Source organism: Sorex fumeus, unplaced genomic scaffold (assembly GCF_029834395.1).
Source record: "Sorex fumeus unplaced genomic scaffold, SorFum_2.1 ptg000070l, whole genome shotgun sequence".
NCBI lineage: Eukaryota > Metazoa > Chordata > Mammalia > Eulipotyphla > Soricidae > Sorex > Sorex fumeus.
In genome coordinates this window covers 733400-750489 of record NW_026606127.1, presented here as the reverse complement: position 1 = coordinate 750489, position 17090 = coordinate 733400, and the positions used below count along the sequence as shown (strand labels likewise).

The 17090-nt window shown below is 37.5% G+C and overlaps 1 pseudogene; it reads right to left on the bottom strand.

The window, feature by feature from the left end:
• Positions 1-5678: 5678 nt before the first annotated feature.
• Positions 5679-5777, bottom strand: LOC130037105 (uncharacterized; annotated as a pseudogene).
• Positions 5778-17090: the final 11313 nt, after the last annotated feature.

Here is a 17090-nt window from a genome sequence, read left to right as displayed (position 1 = left end):
GGAAAGGAACAGATACAGAGAGATTTTTCTCATATGTGGGATGTAAAGACACACAGCAAGGTAGAAACAAAGGTTCAAGGCCAATGTAAGGGGAGAACTGATCCACACAATTGAGTCAGGGGATTGGGAAGGAGGGATTCTGGGGGTTTGGGGGAGAGGGAGGGTTTATTTTTTGAGAGAATTAGGAGTGTCATGTTGGAATTATGTGTATGAGAAACCATTATTAATTGAATTATAAATCATAGAATATAAATAATGTTTTAGTCGTTTGTCTGTCTCATTTTATCCTTTTAATTTGTTTTCTCCATAAACCACATATGCATGAACTTGTATGATGCCTATCTTTCTCTGCCTGGTTTATGTCACTAAATATAATATCCTCATGTGATCCAATTTTATACAGATAATAAGATTTCACTTCATACAGCTGAGTAGTATTCCATTGATTTACTCCCTTTCATTTTCAAAATTTTTGGTTTAAAGGATAGAAATATTGGTTTAAACAATGCTCTGGTGGTTTAAAATTTTTAGTTTAGTGAAGCAAAATAGATTTTACTGAAAAACACTTAGAAACTTGTTAAACCGGTGTAGGGTGGAATGGAATATATGTTCAAGAGAGAATACTCGTTTAACAAAGGAAGCAAAGAGAGACATAGAGAAAGGAAGCACGGTATTTCTTCAAGGGAGAACATAAGCTTGAGGACCAATCCCACTCTGGTAGTTTAGGAATAAGAACTTGGAGTGGTATGAAATTAACTTGTGCACTTTAGGGGAGAACCTGAGTGAAACTATTAGAAGTACGTTCAGGAGCATGATAAACTGGAGTCTGCACTTGGAGTGAGGAGGGTAGAGAGTTCTTTGGGGAGATCCGGACTATTGAGAACAGTAATATTATAACATTAATGATAGTATCTTACGGTGGGATTCCAAAAATATCTTTCACAGTGGCGTCAGAAATTATAACATTCTTAGGTATTTGGATTTCCTGTGGAAACAACGGGAAAGCAGAGTGTATGCTCTGGATGCCTCCAACTGAAACAAGGTCAACAAATCATGAATGAAAAATTACAAGTTAGATGGATCATGGATTCTGAACCCAGTGGAAGGCTAGCTTTCGGGTGAACAATTTCTACTGATGGCCTGATGTAGATTCTGATCCTGGGATACGTAACAGAAAGGAGGTAGTGACAGGTATTCTCAGAAGTGAAGCCTCTGAGACAGAATTCGTTCATGCCAACTTATAGGTTATCAATGTTTGCTCATGGCTGCTACTATTATAACATTCAATGGTTTTGTGGTTTCAATTTACTGTGTCAATGTAAAGATGAAGTTTCTAAATCGAAGGTAAAAATCTGAGACACTCAAGATGATGAATTATGGGGATGCGGGGGGCGGAGCTTGATCTATAGTACAGCAGGTAGAGCATTTGCCTTGCACACGGCCTACCCAGGTTAGATTCCCAGCATCCTGTATGGTCCCCCCAAGCACCGTGAGGTGTAATTCCTGAGTGCAGAACCAGGAGTAACCCCTGTGCATCGGCAGGTGTGACCCAAAAACGCAAAAAAAAAAAGATGATGAATTACCTTTAGATATTTTGAAGTCAAATAGAAACAGCCAGAAAGTTCCCCAGAAAAGAGTTCACCTGGGTCGAAAACATCATCACCTCTAGCATGAGAGCATACAGAAAATAAGGTTTCCATTTTATGCCAAGTTAAAGCAAGCCAGACATGATCTTGGAAACTTTTTCCAAGGAAAACATGGCTATAGGAAGGATAAGGTGACAACAGAGTCTTAGAGGTCAAATATAGAAGAGAAGCGAGGGTCAAAATGTAGGAGGTACATTGGCGACCAGGAATATTTAGAAAAGCATTTTTTAAAAAAGAAAATGCAATGAGACATCAATTAAGAACTTATTAAATGTTAAAGAACAGGGATATAACTCAGTGAAAGAGCATTTGCCTTCCATTGTATGATGATCTGGGATTGATCCTTAGCATTGCAAACAGCATTATTTTTTAATTTTTAATTTCTTTCTTTCTTTCTTGCTTGCTTGCTTGCTTTTTTGTTTTTTGGGTCGCACCTGGCTATGTATAGGGGTATTTTTAATTTTTAAAAAAAATCATAAATTTACCTTTTTACCTGTCGTTTAAAAGGAAATCTAAAATATTTTAGAGTAAATATATGTGAAGAAGAATAAAATTCACAGGAACTATTTAGCGTTCTTAATGATACAGCAGTCAGAATTTTGAGGTTAATTGTATGGGTATTGCATAAATAATTTTTCCCCATTATGTGGGCTCTCTTTTTATCATGGTCACCATTTTTTCTGAGTTACAGAAACTTCTTAGTTTAATGTAGTCTCATTTGTTTATCTTCACTTCCCCTTCCTTGGTCATTGGTGTTTCATTCTAGAAGTTTCCCTTAGCTTTAATGTCATGCAGGGATCTTCCCACATTTTTCTCCATATATCTTAAGAATTCAGGTATGATATTGAGGTCTTTAATACATTTGATCTGACTTTGTGCCTGGCACTATAAAGAGGTTTGAGTTCATTTTTTTTGCATGTTGCTGTCCAGTTTTCCCAGCACCAGTTGCTGAAGAGAGTTCCTAGCTCAACTTCATATTTCTTGAGCCTTTATGAAGGTAAGGTAAAAGTAAAGGTCCTCCCATTGTTCGTCGATTTGCTCGAGCGGGCCCAGTAACGTCTCCATTGGAGACTTTGTTGTTACTGTATTTGGCATATGGAATACATCATCGGGAGCTTGCCAGACTGTGCCATGCGGTTGAGATACTCTCGGTAGCTTGCCAGGTTCTCCGAGAGGGGCAGAGGAATGGAACTTGGGTCAGCCATGTTGGCTGCAATTTGCTTGAGCGGGCCCAGTAACGTCTCTATCATGAGACTTGTTGTTACTGTGTTTGGTATGTCGAATACATCTAATAGGCTGGAGCTATAGCACAGCGAGTAGGTCGTTTGCCTTGGACGCAGCCAACATGTCCGATGCGAGTTCGATTTCTCCGCCCCTCTTGGAGAGCCCGGCAGGCTTAGAGAGTATCTAGCCCTCACGGCAGAGCCTGGCAAGCTACCTGTGATGTATTTGAGCCTTTATGAAAGATTAGGTAATAATAATCTGAGGGCCAGCGTCAGGATATTTAACTATATTCCATTGATCTGAGGCCTGTCTTTATCTGAATATCATGGTATTTTGATTACTCCAACTTTGTAGTTGGGTTTGAAGTTGGGGAAGGTGTTCCCTTCTTCTTTTTACCAAAGATTGCTTTAGCTCTTCATGGGAGTTTATTGTTGTGTATGACTTTCAAGAGTGTTTAATCTATTTATTTGAAAAATGTTATGGGTATCCTTATAGAATGTGCATTAAATCTTTATAGAGCTTTGGGGTGTATTGCCATTTTGACAGTGTTAAACCTCTCAATCCATGAGCATGGGATGTGATTCCATTTCCTCATATACTCTCTTATTTCGTAAAGTAGAGCTTTGTAGGTTTTTTTTTTTTTTGGTATAGATCCTTAACATTTTTAGTTGATTCTAATGTACTCGATTTTCTGAGGTATTATTGTGAATGGGATTGTTTTTCTCTATCTCTTTTTTCTCTTTCATTATTAATATATGGGAAAGCCATGGCGTACCAGATATTGATTTTGTAATATGCTACTTTACTAAACAAATCTATTGTTCCCAGGAGCTTTTTTGTAGATTCTTTGGGATTTTCTAAGTATAGTATCATGTCATCTCCAAATAGTAAAAGCTTGAGTTCTTCCTTTTTTATCTGGATGTCCTTGATATCTTTTTTTTTACCGAAATCATATGGCAAATACTTCAAGTACTATGTTGAATAGGAGTGGTGAGAGTGAGTAACTTGTTTTGTGCCTGATTGTATTTTGGAATTCTAGTTCATTGATTTCTGCTCCAAGCCTTCAGTTTTTCCCCGTTGAGAATAATGCTTATTGTGGGTTTGTGATAATTTGCTTTGACTATATTGAGGAAAGTACTTTCAACTCCCATTTTGTTGAGAGTTTTTCATCATGAATGGGTGCTGGATCTCATCAAATGATTTATCTACATATATTGATATGATTATATGACTTTTATCTTTATTTTATTGAGATGGTGTATTCTGTTGATTGACTAGAAAATGTTAAGCCATCCTTGCATCCCCAAAATAAACCTACTTGGTCATAGTGTGTGATCTTTTGTTGTGTTTCTGGATTCTCTTTGCTGGTATTTTCTTGAGAATTTGTGTATCTGTATTCATCAAGGAAATAAGTTTGTAATTTTCTTTTTTTGTGGTGTCTCTGTCTGATTTGAGTATTAGCGTGATCTTTGCCTCATAGAAACTATTTGGGAGTATTTATGATTCTTCAATTTCCTGGAAAATCTTGAAAAATGTTGGCAGTATTTCCTCTTTAAAGGTTTGAAATATTTCACTATTGAATCCATTCATCTGGGCCAGGGATTCTGTTTGGGGGGATACTTTTCATCATCATTTCAATTTCCTTGGAAGTGATAGGTTCAAGTATTCCAAATCTTCTTGGTTCAGCCTTGGGAGGTAATTGGAATCCAAAAATTTATCAATTTATATAAGATTCTCTCATTTTCTGCTGTAAAGATTCTCAATATAATCTCTGATGATCCTATGGATTTCTGTAGTTTCTATTAGGATATGCCCCTTTGCATTTCTGTTTTGACTTATTAGAGTTCTTTCTCTTTGTTTCTTTGAGAGGCTTCTCATGGTTTATTGATCTTATTTATTTTCTCAAAGAACCAGCTTTTGCTCTTATTGGTCTTTTGGATTGTATTTTGGGATTCTAGCTCATTGATATCTGGTACAAGTTTTATTATTTCCTTCTTCCAGCCTAGTTTGGACTACTTTTGTTGGTCATTTTCCCAAATCTTGAGCTCTAATTTATTCATGCAGGCCCTTTCTTTCTTCCTGATGAATTCTGGTAGAGCTATACTCTTTCCTCTTAACACTGCTTTTGCTGTGTCCCACAAGTTCTGGTAGCTCGTGTCCTCATTCTCATTTGTTTATGGAAATTTTTATTTCCTCTTTGATTTCTTCCCTAAGCCATCGGTTGTTCATTACTTCCCTTAAAGAAAATATTTCCTTGCTGAGCTTCAGTCTGTTTGATCTATCGAGAAGTGACAAAGAAGTGTTGAAATCTCCTACTAGTATTGTGTTGCTATCAATGTTTTTCTATAAGTCTATTAGAAGTTATTTTTAAGTATTTTGCTGGTCTGTCATTAGGAGCACCTACAGTGAGGAGGGTGAGTTCTTTCTGATGTACAGATCCCATGATCATGAAGAAATGACCTTCACTGTCTCTTATAACCTATAGCCTGAAGTCCATATGGCCTGATACTAGTATGTCCACTCCAGCTTTGTGGAGGTGTTCTTTTCTTTCTTGAAGAATTGTTTTCCAGCCTTTGACTTTGAGCCCATGGTTGCTTTGATTGTTCAGAAGTGTTTCTTCAGGCAGCAGAATGTTGGGATCAGTTTTCTAATTCATCTTCCCTTTCTGTGCCTTTGAATTGGCACACATTTAGTCCACTGACATTGAGGAGATTGTTGTGATGGGGATTTGTGCTATCTTTATGTAGAATTTTTGTACTTGTGAGGATTTTCTTAGCTTAAAGTCGCCCTGTTAATTCTTCTTGAAACAAAAATATGGATCACTTTACAAGTTTGCATGTCATCTCTGTGCAAGGACCATGCTAATCTCTGTATCATTTCAATTTTAGTATATATGTTACAAAACATAGTATGAGTTAATTTTTCCATATTTTTCTCTTCTTATTACTTTGAGTGCTGTCCTTACTCACTCCTATGGCAGACAGTGATTCCAAATCAAGGAATGTATTTCAAAGCAGCTTGAATAGTTAGATTTAGAACATTAATGTCCTAGAAAGAAAAATATGGTTTTTACCATATTATCTTTTACCATACCCAAGGCATCAGTTTTACAAAATAATTCTTTTGGAAGATGGTATATGAGTCTTCTTTAATGCCCTTCCCTGAAACCTTCATTAAAACCATTAAACTAGAGCCTTTTGCTGTTGTCACCTCAGTCCTGTGTACATCTCCAGGAAAAGGTGGATGGTGTTGTCTGCAATTTGACCACCTTGAATGTAAGTAGGATTTTTCTCCTGAAGGAAGAGGTGAGGAGAATATTGATGATTTCATTCCACCTTATTACAAGTACAACTTGAATGGAAGGTGAGACTCATGAGGCTCCTGTAAAGGACAGATTAAGGGGTCTCAGTGAAGTTTAATGGCCAACACACATTAACAACACAGATGACTCAAAGTAGCCTGTGTGCATCTTTGTGTATAGTGAGTTTCATATCTACTGAGAGTGATTCTCAGTCATGACACACAGGCAAAACAGCCCTGTATTTAAAAATCTAGTTCTCTAAGCAGAGTGGGGTCTCTGAGGTGATTGAAAAGTGTATAGTAATTTATTACTAAGCACATAAGTACTTTTCGATCTAAAATTAATTCCAAACATGTCTAAAACGACAGGCTCCTGACCCCGCACCTGGCTTTCCTTACCGGGGCCCCTTGGACGGGGAGGGGTGAATTTCCCTCACTGCCCTGAGTAGAACCCCGACAGCTGAAGACCTCTGCAACCAGCCATAGGTACGCTTAAGACCACTCTGCCCAATCTTGAAGGAGACTCATGCATGAAGGAAGTGGAAGCAGAACCTGTGTAAACACACAAAAAATAAAAGGCTGGCGGTCAGGCCGTTTCCCCACTCCATGGAGGTCGATGGCGATGGTCAGGAGATGGAAGGAAACGGGGGTCAGGCTGGTTGGTCGTGGAGCAGCAGGTTATTACATGGAAGAGATGTATGTCATAGAGGCCTCAGGAATCCTCAAGCACGTGCTGGCACTGAGATCCAGGAAGATCCCCTTATATAGATCATAGAACCTCTAAAAGGGGCATTACAGTGATGTCATCAAAAGGAGTTACAGAAAGAACATTGAGGCAGCAAACCATATATTGTTTCTTTACATCCACATTGTTTCCTTACATCAGCAGGCCAGTAGTAATACTGGCCTCAGGAAAGAAGATACAAAGCCAAACTGAAACCTTCCACAATCACTTTCACAAGCTGCAACCACCTTGATTTGCATCCCAAAGACCAGCCTGGGTAGAGCTGGGAATCTACATCCCAAAGATCAGTCCTGGCTAGCACCTGATATCTGCAGATCTAAGACCAGCTAGGTTTCTGAAAGAAAAGGAAAACTGTCTCAGTATACTGAAATCATTTACTGAAGGTGTAAGGGACAGGCCCAAAATGGACTACCACCAGAATTATTTTAGCTTAGCTTAATAGGAACCTGCATTGCAAAATAACTTGTTTTTCAAGAAACAGGTCTAGATAAGCTTTTTCAGATCTGCTTTATAGGAGCCTGCACTGCAAAATAACTGGTTTTTCTGCCCCTGAGCAAGGAATTCAGATACAGGTACTAGAAGGGTGGGGGTCAGACCAGATAACCGGATATCTCTCACAAGACCCATGTTGCAAGACCCAGGACTGCCTTAAAAACCTGTCAGTTCCTAGGCACCAACCCAAAATGCTGATCTTTAAACTATAGGCTAAGAAGTGATTTACCCTTAATTGGATTGGTTAAGAAAGCATATGTTGTTACAAATCTATTGGCTATGAAATGTGCAGGCTTTGCTGTAACGGCCAGTGAAGGCCTATATAAGATCCCCTTTGAAGAAGTTCGGGGTCTTGCCTCACCTAACTGACCTGCGTGTCTGTGTAGGCGGCTTGACCCTGGCTAGCCAGTCTTACAATAAACCTTGCTTGATGTTTGCAGTCTCTGGAGTCTCTTTGTCATTAAAGGGAGATCAAGATCTGCGCCCTAACAAAGGCAGATTGAAGGGGAGAAAGCAGTTTCATCCAAGCTAGTCAGGACACACAGGAAAACAGCTTATAGGAGGTCTTTCTCCTCTCCTTGTCCAACCAACATATAAGCATATATAATATTAATCATTTTGTATGGACACAGTAAGAAATACTTTGAGCTTGTAGAATTGCTCTCCTAGGGTCATCTCGATCTCAGACTGCAGAGCTCAGGCAAGATATCTTTCCTATTCCTAGCAGCAGGGCCCTAGTGTTGTCGTTACTTTTGGATCATGACATCATTTGCCTATGATCAACCTCTTAACTTATAGTTAAGAATCGTGGCACCTTGGCCTGGCCCATCGCGATGCCAGGTTAGCACATAACTTACCGGCTTGCCCTGGTAACATCCAGGCCCACGTCGGGACCCTGCCCTTGGGGTGCTAGGAAGTGAGGGCAACTGAGGCTTAAGTTGAGAAGACAGAAGCCCAGGAGTGAATAATATTCAAAGCCAATCAATTCCTAACTTACAAAGCATATTAATTAATTGTCTTCCTGTATCTATACAAAAGGACATTGCATTAAGGTAAACTGCTCAAAAGACATAAGGAGAGGAGGAAGGCAATAACTTACAGTACAGCTTCAGTGTCTAAGAAGGATGAGACCTTACAAATTGGTTGGGGCAGAGAGCATAGAAGTGGTTACAGACAGACAAAGTAATGGAAGTGACTCGGGAGCACTGTGATGGGTGCAATTGGATAAACCTAAGCCCCGTGTACTTCAACAGAACCCAGGTGTGCAGGACAGGGGGATGTGATCTCCAAGGCTGCTCAGATCAAGACTGGGCCCCCTCCATCCAGATCCCCCATCTTCTAGTAGCTAAGTGTTACAACCAGGAACAGCCCCTGGAGCCATGTAATCCCATCAATGGCCAAGATCCAGAGATTGGATATTGTTGATAAGATAACAACTCTTATTGTCCAGTTCTCACTCTCAGGGAACCTGGTAGGCTTCTGTGAGTATCTTGCCCCCATGGCAGAGTCTGTGCTTCTGGTCACTGTTTCTTTTGAAGTGCAGAAGCTACTTAATTTAAGATAGTCCCCTTTATTTATCTCTGTTTCCAGTTGCTTTGCAAGTGGAGTGTTATCTTTGAAGATACCTTTAACTTCAATGTTGTGGAGGGATTTGCCCTTGTCTTCAATGTACCTGAGGGATTCTGGTCTGATTTTGAGGTCTTTGACCCATTTTTATCTGACTTTTGTGCATGGTGTTAGGTAGAGGTCTGAGTCATTTTTTTTTTTTTTTGCATGTAGCTGTCCAGTTTTTTTTGCACCGTTTGTTAAAGAGGACTGTCTTGCTCCACTTCACATTTCTTGCTCCCTTATCAAAGATTAGATGATTATATATTTGTGGTTGTGTGTCAGTATATTCAATCCATTTCCAATGGTCTGCGGCTCTGCCTTTGTTCCAGTACCATGCTGTTCTCATTATTATCACTTCATAGTAGAGTTTGAGGTTGGGGAAGGTGAGGCATCCATCGTTTTTTCCCCAAGAATTGCTTTAGCTATTAGTGGGTGTTTGTTGTTCCATTCGAATTTCAGGAGTGCTTGATCAAGTTCTTTGAAGAATGTCATGGGTATCTTTATAGGGATCACATTGAATTCGTACAATGCTTTGGGGAGTATTGCCATTTTGACAATATTAATTCACCCATTCCATAAGCAGGAGATATGTTTCCATTTCCTAGTGTCCTTTGTTATTTCCTGTTGTGTAGGTCCTTTACCTCCTTAGTTAAGCAGATTCCAAGGTTCTTGATTTTTCTGAGGCACGATTGTGAATGGAATTGCTTTTTCATGTCACTTTCTTCTCTCTCATAAGTTGCATATAAAAAAGCCATACACTTTTGGGTATTGGTTTTATAATCTGCAATTTTACTATGAAAGTCTATTGTTTCTAGAAGCTTTTTTGGTAGAGGTTCTAGTATTCTTTAAATAGTGTATGATATCTGCTGTGAATAGTGAGAGTTTATTGCTACCTTTCATACATAAAAACCCTTAATATCTTTTTCTTACCTTATTTCTATTGCAAGTACTTCCAGTACCACCTTGAACAGAAGTGCCAAAATGAACTTTTACGGAGCACTTTCTGTCTGTAAATTTCTATGCTAAGAACAGTGGAATATACAGTGATATCTTAGTAATTTACAAGTAAATTATGAAGACAGATACTATAAAAATTTCTTTGTATAAATTTCCAAAATGTGTAGCTTTTATTAAACATATTAAGAATAAATCCTATATCTTGATTATACCCTGAATATTATTTCCTTGTTAGAAGTTACCCTTCTAAAATGCAATAAAGTGACACATTTTAAAAATGTTGATTATTCGCTTATTAATTCAATGAATCTTTGTTAGTCTGGTGGTGCAATGCCTCCAGGAAGTCCACCTAGACTCTCAGGTGAGTACATCAACAGTCTGATGGTGTCTTCATGCTTCCTGATAACCTCAAATTGCCACTGTGCCGCTGGCTGGATCCCAACACCTCAGGACTAAGTTTCCCGAGAAATTAAACTCCCTAAAGATATGTGGGGGCCATGTTCACAAACCACCCCTGGCTCAGCTATACAAGCTAATGGATTGGTCTCGTTTCAGAGACCCATAAACAAATCTTGAAAGAGATCAAAAGCCACAGTTAATCTTGGACCTGCAAAAGGATGAACACACTAGGGTAAATCGAGGGAGGCAGGTTAGTTGGGTGCCCACCCAACCAGAACCCAGTGCAGCCACTTGCTACCACAATCGAAAATCGCCACCATGCCCTCATCTGGTTTCCAACTTCTCAGGATGTCTCTCACTGAAATATAACAGCTGAAAATTCGGATATGCGGGTTTTGTGACTGAAATCTCCAGGCTTTCTCTGGGTCACAATGGGCATCCCATCCCCACTGCCCTGTACTTATGGAAGCCTCAGCAGTCATTTCCATACCTCAAAGCTACTCCAGCCGTAGCTTCCTGTAAAAAATACTAAATTCCTTGAGCAAACATGATGACCTCTTAGTACATGTACGAGACCCATGATGCACAATATAAAAAGGAGACAGAGAGAAAGAATCAAAGATCCTGCCATAGAGACAGGCTGGCGTTGGGGGTAGGGTGTTGGGGGATGGCTTTAGGGAACCAGGAACATTGGTGGGAAATGTACACTAGTGGAGGGATGGATATTGGATCGTTATATGACTGGAAGCAAATTATGAATAGATTTGTAATGGTCTATCTCACAGATATTCAAAAAAACATTAAAAATATATATCCTTAATTTGTAACTCAGACTACTGATAGAACATTAAAACCCAGCATAACTATTTTTGTGTTCTCTGTAGGAAAATAATGTTACTCCCCTGTGTGCCAATAGCTTGAAGAATGCTAAACCCAAAGATACATCAATGACTGTCTTTGGCATGAATATTGTAATTGCAGCTATGCTATGTTTTAGAATCAGTTCATGGACAAGAAATCAAGAGGAGCAAGTGGCAAAGAGCATCAGTGTTGAATAGATACATAATGTTTGAGGAGCTTGCAAGGGAGACGGAAAGATTTGGCATGAGAAGAGGGAAGAAACAGAAGAGTGAAGTACTAATAAGTATCATGAGAAAAATGCAAGGGAGGACATTTCCTGGCAAGTGTCACACTCTGTTGAGCTTTTGGTCAGGATAAGTATTAGAAAGTATCTTTCCCATTTAGTGGTAAAAAGGTAATTTTGATGGGTGCATTTAAAAATTACTTTAAAAATTAGAATCACCAAGAGATACACAGTTACAAAGATGCTCATAATTGAGTTTCAGTCATATAATGTTCTAGCACCCTTCCAGTATAATGGGGGCATTTTTGAAGGAATATCCCTGGTGGGAAGACTAGGGCATCTGAATCTTAACACATTTCACCAAATATATGATCTCTTCTCACATGATATATCCTTTCTCCCCTGCTTCTTTGATTTATGTTTTCATACAATATTTCCTTGTGAACCTCACCTCAAGTGAGGGTCCCTATTTAAGACAAGTACATGTTTCTGGGGCATTACATATTTTTCGGTTGCTGGGAGAGTCTCTATAGCAATGCTCAGGAGGTGTGAGGGCTCCACAGACAATTCTCAGAAAACGTGGCCATGGTGCTTGGGGTCCTCCGAGGCTATACAGCCTTTGATACTCTGGCAATCAGGTGGTGCTGGGAGTCAAATTGAGTGCATGTGAGGCAAGTTCCATAAGCACTACACTATCTCCTGCGGCCCTGGGTATTAGATTGATGTCAGCATTCTGAGGTCCTCCCTTTTGTCAGAAAGCAGAAACTTGTGCAGGAGAAAGTGGAAGAGACCTTAGGGTTTAGCTAGGTTGACTGAGTAGATGGTGGTAGCATTAAGATTAGAACATAAAGTAAAAATAAAACCAGAGAAAGATCTAACAATAGTAAAGAGGGCTTTAGACGTTACTGGGCCTGCTCGAGCAAATCGATGATCAACGGGAGGGCCTTTTCCTTTACCAATCTCCAAAAAAGTTTCAAAATATAATTTTTGACAAAAAATCATACAGAAGTCCAAATTTTTATTGTTCATGGGATAACTATATTAAAAAGAGAAAAGAACCACAATAAACATACAAGTAAAATGAAGGTACATTTCTTTGGAGTCTTTCAATTATGTATTTATATTAGTATATATACAAGTATAATCTTTAAAAAATAAATTTCAGTTACTATAACATTTTATTGAGTTTTTTATAATTGTAATGTTTTACTGTTAAGATGATATTGTTGTGAACATTTATATCTATTTGTCTACTTTTCTGATTGTTTACTTAAGATCTGATATAAAAAGCTACCTTACTAGGGCTGGAGCGATAGCACAGCTGGTAGGATGTTTACCTTGCAATTGGCCGACCTAGGTTCAATTCCCAGGATCCCATATGTTCGCCTGAGCAACACAAGGGGTAATTCCTGAGTGCAGAGCCAGGAGTAACCCCTGTGCATTGCCAGGTGTGACCCAAAAAGAAAGAAAAGTGTTACTTACTTATGACTGGGTATGTAGCTCAGGGCTAAAGCACTTGGCTTGCAAGTATGAAATTTTGGGTTCTATTCCTCACACTATAGAAACAAAACCAAAATATCTCACTGTGGTTGAAAATATATCTCAGTGGTAAAATATTTGCCTCACATTTGTGAGGTTATGGGTTTGATACCTGAATTTCCATATACGCACACAAAAGCTAATTTACTTAAAGAATATTAAACTGCTTAAAACTAAGTATATATTGCCATACTATTATACAGATTTAATTATCAATAAAATAACTTGAAAAGGTCTATTTTTAGCATCTTTGCTAGGAAAAGATGTTACCTGATTTTTAAATGTTTGTAATTTGGGACACATTTTAATTTGTCATTTTAATTTGTGCTCTTTGTCTACTACTGAGCTTGAAAATTGCTCTTGTGTTTACAAGTTATTTACACTTCTTTGAATATAGATTATATGATCATAATTTATGCTTATTTTTTCTATACAAGTTTAATAGCTAAATACTAATTTATTTCACAGCACTAATTTATTAAAAACATTCATCTTTTACCTATTATATTAATTGACATTAGTTGTATGTTTTCCTTGTTTTTTGATCACTTAATTTACTTTTTATCTTTTTTTTCAGATTGTAAGATTTTCACAGAAATGAGCATATGTTTTTCTTTATCTTCTACAGTTTTAAACTGAGAACAACTGTTTGTTTTGTAAAATAGAGATACCTGTGCATTTAAAATTTCTTCTCATTATTTTTATATTTTAACACATCTCAATTCATCTACAACTTATCATAGTAAGTGTTGTCATATTGAAAGAAACCACCATTTTTTTCAATCATAGCACTGTAGCACTATCCTCCCGTGGTTCATCCATTTGCTCAAGCAGGCACCAGTAACATCTTACAACACATTGTGAGACTAGTTGTTACTGGTTTTGGCCTATCGAATACGTCATGGGTAGCTTGCCAGGTTTTTTCTATGAGGGCGAGATATTCTGGGTAGCTTGCCGGGAGAGGAATCGGAATCAGGGTTGGCCTTCTGCAAGGCAAATGCTGTACGCGCTGTGCTGTAAACGTTATATAAAATATACTAGTAATACCGAATGTTGTTTCTTTAACAGTGCAATAAAATGATTATTTAGTAATTTTCCTGATTTGTTAATGAAATATGTAAGCTCTTGAGTATAATGGGAGTAGTTTTCTAACACAATAGTCTGAGGAATTTGAAACTGTTATAACTGTCTTGCAGGATTCCATCTCCCTAGCCTGCTTCATTCTACCCCTCTCTCTATCCAATCCGGTATTCTTCCTGGGAATCTGACCTCCTGATTGGCTAGGCTCTACCTTTAACTGCCTATTTTATGACATCATTCTCCCACCAAACCAACCACCAATTGGTCGAATGTTGGGGTTCCCATACGGTTGTTTGTAAACAAATTTGAATCATACTGGAAAGTGACCAGTGACAAATGACCAATCAACAATGACCAGTCATCTGTACTGGACACTTGTGGTCTTTAGCCGCTCCAGTATTCAGACTTACTCTCCTACCGTCTCCTCTTCTCGTCTACCTTTCATCGGTATTTCCTCTTCTCTGACCATGTCAGGTAAGGTATAATACTTTTCAAAGCTTTTAATTAGATTTATCATCACTAAACTTAAAAGAAGTCTAGTAAAACCAGCACGTAGTAATGACAGAAAGTGTTCAAGTAGAATTTTATAAGTCTCATTTTAGCTTGACTTTGATATTTCCTGTGTGATTTTAGACATTGGCTTTCTTTCTCTCACATACAAACTGTTTTTCCTCATTGATTACTTTATATTTTAGACGTATTTACGAGCTCAAATACAAACATATATATATTTATATATGTTGATTCTCTGTGTTTTTTTTTTCTTTTAATCGTGTATTTTATAAAATATCGATTGACAAAAGTAAATCAAAGACAGTATTTTTACAGAAACAGAAAATGTAGATGCTGTGGAAACCTGTTAATATATACCCGCATGGTTTCTCTGTAATGGTCTCTCCTCTTGTATTTATACTTCAGTAGTTTAAATATAGTGCTATTACACAGTAATAATCATTTATCTTTGAGTTTTCTATTTAAACCAGGTTATAAGAAAATTTGGGGCATGAGGAAGCTGTGGAGTGCTGAGCGGTAGGGAGGCAAGCCCTCTAAGGTAAGAAAGTTTGGGATCACTTTCATCAAACATTGACCAATCGAAACCAAGACTATATGAGGGAGAATAAAATAGGTAAGAAAGAAAGAAAGAATATGGATGGCAATTATCAAGGAAGGGGAAACCATCTGGATTGAATGTTGAAGAAAATCAAGGATTTAAATTCAAAAAAGAAAGAATATATGTTAAATATGCTGAGGTAAATACACTGAGAGCAAGTCAAAGCAATTTACTTCAATAAATGCCAGGACTAGAAAGTATACAATTCCTTGAGTAGGGTACCAGTAGGAAAACCAGTATATCAGAAAGCCTTCCATGGTGACTTTTTTCCTTATTACCTTTTAGAACACAGTACTTGGTACATGACAATTTGGAATATGAACATGCTTCAGAAATGATGCATCCCATTAATAGCTAATAGTGGCTATCTAGGTGGGTGGAAGAAATAGAATCTTCAATGTTTTAATGACGTTCTAGTTTTTAAGTACATGTACGCGTTGCCTGTTGAAATTTAAATAAAATGGTATCTTCTATCTTGATTCAGGAGATTTGATTCATTTGTGTTGTAAGTAGGTTCCAGGTTAAAGCTGCTTGTCATCTTTACAAATATTATTTCATGTGATTTTTTTTCTTCCTAACATGAGAGTATTTTGATAATAGTCAACTTCCGTTTTTAGATCCTAAGAGGAAAGAGGAAAATCAAGTCACACATGTCGAATTACACATTTTTTCATATTTCTTCATTTTGATTGTTCCACATTAAGAATATTTAATGGAATTTTGGTGCTCATTTATTAACATTGAGAAGAACGTTTTCCAGGTTAATAAAGATAACTCAACACTAGGTTTTGAAAGCAATTTTCAATATTTTGTGATCATTTTATATGGTCTTTTCTATTTGTGTGATAAACTGAAATCATATGCTAGGTTTAACACGTGTTGTTTGCTGTTTAATATTCAGAGGTATTGATGAGAATAATTTTTTGTAATTACGAAGTTTCTCTATTTTACTCATTTAAAACATTGCTTACCTATGAAATACAATCAAGTTTATTCCTATTTTCTTTTTTTTATGTAGTTACTGGTAAATCTTTTCTGTTTAATGGACTGGTAAAGTGTGCTCTCAAAAATCATCTTCTATTCCATTTCTTGACTAGCAGTTTTTTCTAAAACAGAATACACTATTCATATTGTATAAGTAAAAGTCCCTCCCGTAGATCATCGATTTGCTCGAGCGGTCCCAGTAACGTCTCCATTGGAGACTTTGTTGTTACTGTGTTTGGCATATCGAATACTCTCGGTAGCTTGCCGGGCTCTCTGACAGGGGCGGAGGAATCGATGTGGAACAATTTTTTAATAAACTTATTGGACTGTTTTATTTGGTTTTGTTTGAGACCACATCCACAGTTATTAAGGGTTTACTCTTGGGTCTGCTCTCAATAACTTACTGTACTATACAGCTTGCTACATAGCCCAGATTTCACTGATATCTATATACTTCTTTTTCAGTTCTGTGATACATATTTTTCATGATGTTTTCTTTATACTTCCTCCTATGAAAACACATGAAGTGGAAAAATTATATTTGTGTATGCATTATTATTCTTAGAGTTATTTATAAACAACTTAAGACACAGAATTTAAATAAATTTTTCCCTCCAAAAACATTTCATGGGAAAAACTCAAGTAGTCATTTTTGAAGTGGATCAAAAATCAGGGTAACTTTCAATGCATCAACATGATTAAGTCATAAGTGAACTGTACTAGCACATATTCATTGCACAAGTCAAATGGAAACCTGATGATTAAAATGGTAATAGTTGTAAAGACCCCAAGTGCCTATATTAATGTAAGGTATCTTCCTAACCATTTCTGCATTGTAGTGATCATGCAGAGTCCTGGAAAAAAGTCCACATGCTTAGATTCCATAACTTGGAAATTCATAAGGGACAGAGAGAGAGTACT